Below are 5670 nucleotides of genomic sequence, written 5' to 3'. Positions count from 1 at the left end.
TGTGTCATCGACACAAGTGCGATAAATCTCGACATGACCTTTATTGATTTATTATGTTTTCGAGGGAAATAGTTTGAATTCAAATTCAATTATGAAAGACATAATTCAAATCATAAATTGACTTTGGAATTTGAAATTTAAACAAGTATATAAATATAATATGAAAAAGTAAATACACTTGATAAGTCCAAATAAATAAATGAGTTAACTTTATTACAAATAACATTATTCAATAACTTACAAGCTAGAAAAGAAATGTAAAATTACAAAATAAGAAAAGAAAACCCTAAAACTAAATCTTCATCTTCTGAATCCTTATTCTTCTTTTCCTGCACTAAGAAAAACAAAACAAAAGACAAGCAAATAATTGTGTCATGGTTAGAAATGTTTGCCTTCACCTTTGGTGAGGCAATATTACTGTTGGTGGCTAGCAAAAGGGTTTCAAGAACTACTCTTGATCCCTAATGATGATTAGAGGGAATTAATTCTTTATTAGGCAACCACAGGAAGAAATGGATCATATAAGGGACAGATGGGTCAATTGGATCATGGAACATTCATCAAGAAGGCAACCAGGGACTAGAGGAAATAGTAGCTGATCCATATCACAAGGCAACGTAATTTGAGGCAACAAGGCAACTATTTAAAATTTCCCTCTAATCTAGCTAGCAACCATGAAGGCTTACAAGATGATATAAAGTGATCATATTTGACATGGAAAAGTCAAAATGATCTTAAGCAAATATTTATAAACCACTTGATAATTAAGCAGTAGCTTAATTAATATTTAAGCAACCAAATCATTAAACCATAAATAGTTGTTCACGTAGTTATCAGCCATTGAGATAGATAAGGAAAGCTCACAGTAGTCCACACAAAAAGAAAGAAAAGACCAGGGATAATTATCCATGCCCATATGTAGCTTGTATAAGGGAGGAAGCACCCAACTTGGTAACTTGTACCCTCAGGTGGGGGCCATCTGCAAGCAGCACACACAACACATTCAGCTGTGTGTTGTCATCACCACAGTGAACAGCCCCACTGTATATAACCAGTACACACCCATGCCTTAGCCGAAACACCCAGCAGCAATTCTCTGCAACCATTACACTAGCAAAAATCCACCAGTATGTGAAGAGCAACCCAAGAACCACCACTGAAATCGGAAGCTGGAACTGGGAAGAAATAGAAGAAGCTGGGAGGTGCAGGTCATCCACCCGAAGATGGATAGTCTGAATCAGGAACTAACATACAAGATGCAGCAGGTAGAAATTACCAACCAATCTCAATATGTCATGTTACCAGTTTTTGCGTAGTCATCTTCAGCCAAAGAAAAAGAATCAACACAGTCATTCCATCTAGCTATCCTTCCACTAGGTTTTCATCTAGGAGGATAGAAAAATGTATTCCTCTCAGATCTGCATAGAGGTGCTATGCTGAATCATCACTGAGGATAAAAAGAAAAGACAGTATAGCATCCGTTCTTATTTCAAGTGGGTGCCTCAGCCTTTGCATCATCGGCAAGGCTACAAGATCAAGCATATAATCTGTTCTTATCAATTTATATTTAGAACCAGAGAAACCATCTATGAGGGCAGCTAGATCCATAAACACAAGCCAGCCATCAAGTAAATCATCAAGCACCAATATCTCTACCTTGTTGCTTAAACTCAACCCATACATGCAACATCAAATTATTATACCAAGATAATTATGCCTGGATGAATAAACCATCCAAACAGGGGCACCACAACTACACATCCACAACAGAGTGTCCATATAGATAAATTTGAGAGAATTACTTGGGGTCCAGGAACGATCCCAGGCCAACCAAGTTATCTCCAAGCAGAGCCATAATTAAAGCAATCATCTAATTGCCACCCAGCCAACAAGCATCATGTATTGCCCAAGCAGCACAAGTACTAACCATGAATTGCTTTTCCAGCATGTTTGAGCTCAATTAAGATTAAACAGCAGTACCACTGAACTTTTTCAGTTAACACAACAGTCCATATTGTAGTGTATATACAGTTCCTTCAGTAAAAGTAACACAGCCAGACACACATGCCATGGATGAAAAGAATCACCCAAACAGAGCCATCCTTGCACCAACTACACCAGGATCAATCAAGCTATAAATTAAGCTCATGGAAGAGATCACCACGAGCTAAGCATTACTGGCCCAAACCACATTTCTCAATCCCCACTATAAGCACACCAATCAATGGGCGCATTAAATCAACTAGCAAGTAGATGCACAAGTACCGGAAATCACCACTCTTAAGCAACAATTAACAGCAATGCTACAATCACCACAAGTAGATAGCTTAGGCAGTACATCCAACATAAATAGAAGAGAGGAGAGAATAACAGCTCACAGTGAGGTAGAGGGTTCATGCAAGAAGCGGACGCCGGGGTTGCAGTCGCGGACGCCGTCCAGCCGGCGTCGAGGAGGAAGTAGTCACGACAGCACAGAACAGCACCGCAGCACCACACCACCAGATCGTCACCACACCGCCACCAATTCACCACCAAAACGACCGACCAGTAGATGGAGGACGCCGGGATTGCAGGGGATGCCGTCCCGCCAGCGTCGAGTAGCAGTAGTCGAGGCGGCGGATGAGGGTGAAGCCTCACCGGACAGCAGCGGCGACCAACATCGGCCGGGATTGAAGCGGAGGTGGCGCCACAGTAGGATTGGGGGCGAACCAAGGGGAGCACGAAAATCAAATCGAAGAAAGGGGAGTTGAAGAGCAGGTCAAGGCGGACCAAAGCCCTCTCACGCCGGCGCCGGGGCAGTCCGGAGGCGGCCGGGGAAAAAGCGCCGGAGCCGGTAGCGGCCGCGGTGACCAAGCCAACCCGCAAGCTAGGGTTTGCCGCGGGCGCGCAGGCGAGGGTGTAGAGATGATGTGCCGTAGGGTGTTCAGTGGAGGAGAGGGCGGTGCAACTTTGCCGGCGTGCGGCGGCGCCGGGCATGGCCAGCGGCGGCAGCATTGCGTGCTCGTGTAGATATACGGATAGGAAGGAGAACCGGAGTGAGATAGGAACGAGCGAGGCGTGTTCGTCTTCGTCGTGTTGAACTTGTACATGCGCCGTGGACATGTATAACCCGACTATGTGCATACGTCTGTGCTAAATTGGCCCACGTAATCCACCAGAGCTAGCTGTATGTCCCTAACTATAACTATACAAGTTGATTGAGTTAGATGATGTATAATAATTGTATTATTGCATTTATGTGTGCCTATTTTACAGATTAAAAAAAATCTGAAATATAAATATAACTTGTTTTCTAATTAAAAAAAATGTAATGAAAATTATTCATGCAGCAAATAAATTTTAAATTTTAAAATCAAGTTCACTATAATATTATAAAGCCCTAAAGGTTCTAAATCCAATTCAAATTCAATAATTAACTAAATTTTACTAAAGTAAATAGAAACCAGTAAGAAAATAAGGAAAACATTAAAACTACTTTTCCTTTATTACTAAATTGTTAAATCCTTACTTTAAGGATTTAAAACCTTAGTTAATAATTATCCTAATTATTAATTGTTTAAAAATAATAAAATGCCAAACTCAATATTATTGTATTTCAAAGTTATTAATAACTTCAACTTTAGAATGAAGTTATTACTCATAGAACTATAAAGTAATTAGGAAACCCTAGTTCCATATTGAATAAAGAACACAACCTCATAATTTTATGTGGGATTCTAAAACCCTAATTCATTAGGAACCCTAGCTTCACAAATCCATATGAACCCTAATTGGTCCTAAACCTAAACCCTAGGTTATACTATGTGATCATCCTACTTTCTTTTAAATCTTAGAACCATATAGAACCTAGATACTTGTCATGTCCACATAAAAAGTAGAAACCCTATCACTACTAAATTAGTATCCCATGTGTTCATCTTCATCAGACCTAGAGGATCAAATAGGGTTAAACAAATGTAGAACCTAGTTCCAATCCTCAGAGACATCAACCTTACATATCCATGCTTAGCATCACATCAATGTGATGAATCTCAGGAGCAACCATGCCAAATCTTGAGCATTACATAACCATATTCCACTAAAACCTATTAGTGTTGGATACTTATCCACCATCCTATTTAGGAGCCATTTATTCCTTACTTAATAGAACCAACAGTAAAACCTAAACCACCTCAACCTCAATTGCAATACTTCTTATTACTTAAGAAGTATGTTCTTCAAAAGTTATTCTTTTGAAGTAAATAAAGAACCATCATCAACCCTGCTTATAAGGACCTATAAACCCTAGATAGCTATTTCCTAACATGATGAACCAATCTTGATAGCAACTATTTATAATAAATTGCTTAGAATGCCTAGGCTTAACTCAACCTTACAAGCCCTTGGTGTTGATGAATCCAACTAGGTTGTGATCCATCTAATACTTACTCCGTAAACTAGATGAAACCATAGTCAACCATAGAACCCCATCAATCTAATTATCATACTTGTTCTTTATTCAAGAAAATGTTCTTCAAAAGTTATTATTTTTAAATATATAATAAGTAATCATCAACCATGCAATATTAGACTTAAAATTGACAACTACTCTTTACTTATTATACAACTACTATTCCTGGGTGTGTATGATTGTTACTATGCATTTACCACCTCGCTTATGATTCTAAAACAAACAACCCCGAATAAGAACCTTGTTTGTGAATCACTCTAAAAGTGCAACACACCCCGAACCAATCATTACAACTCACCGATCCTAAATCATCGGGGTTAGGTCACGCTTAGAGCGATTGCATCTCATACTTATGCATTATTGCATCCTTGCCAATCTTTTAAACATCATCCTTACCGGACGATGATGCTATTTCAGAATTTGGAGTTATTGCGTATCGAAGACCTTGCCTGCATAATCTTGCAGTCAAGAAAGGCAAGTTCATCACTTGCTCATGTCATTTGAGTATCTTTATCAAATTACTTGCAAAGTACTATGATTATCACTATTGCATAAAAACCAAAACCACTATTTTCATAACTATGAATATGACTATGTGGTGGGCAATGGAACCATGGATTGTGTTGATATGGTGGAGGTTCCATTGCAAGGGTTTATATCCATCTAGGATTAAACAACAAATGTCGCCAGTGATTCTTGTGCCGTAATACCCGTGTTAACCATAAGATCCGGAGTGGGACGGAATAGTCAATTGTATTTCCACCTCTTGTACATCAACGGATGCGCTTTACCGTAGACCCTTGATCCAAGAGAGGACAAGTGGTACCCTTGATCCAAGAGAGGACAAGTGGTAGGGTGGGGGTCCCGATAAAGTCCCCACGGTAATTGCGGTCTATGATGGGTTGCGACTGCCGGCGAAGGAGTTCATGGTAGAGACCTGAACTGTTGTCGTGGTCGGGGTCCGTCCCTAAGGGGTGTAAGTGGACCGACGAGGACCCAGTGGTCGGAGTTTGCAACAACGGGTGGGTGTATGAGGCAGCGGTGGAATATGATTGGCTATGACCTTATACCGGGCCTCACACCAAAGGAAGTGTGGACGAGAACTATAGACTCGGTTGGCACCAAGGTTAAGATCTCTTATGGGTAAAGCAACACACCTCTGCAGAGTGTAAAGAACCGTGACTCGTCACTCCCTGTTCCGGGATAAGGAACCGCGAACG

This window comes from Lolium rigidum, chromosome 2, assembly GCF_022539505.1.
Source record: "Lolium rigidum isolate FL_2022 chromosome 2, APGP_CSIRO_Lrig_0.1, whole genome shotgun sequence".
Classification (NCBI taxonomy): Eukaryota; Viridiplantae; Streptophyta; class Magnoliopsida; order Poales; family Poaceae; genus Lolium; species Lolium rigidum.
The sequence above is the reverse complement of the archived record's forward strand: the minus strand, read 5'-3'. Positions refer to the sequence as shown.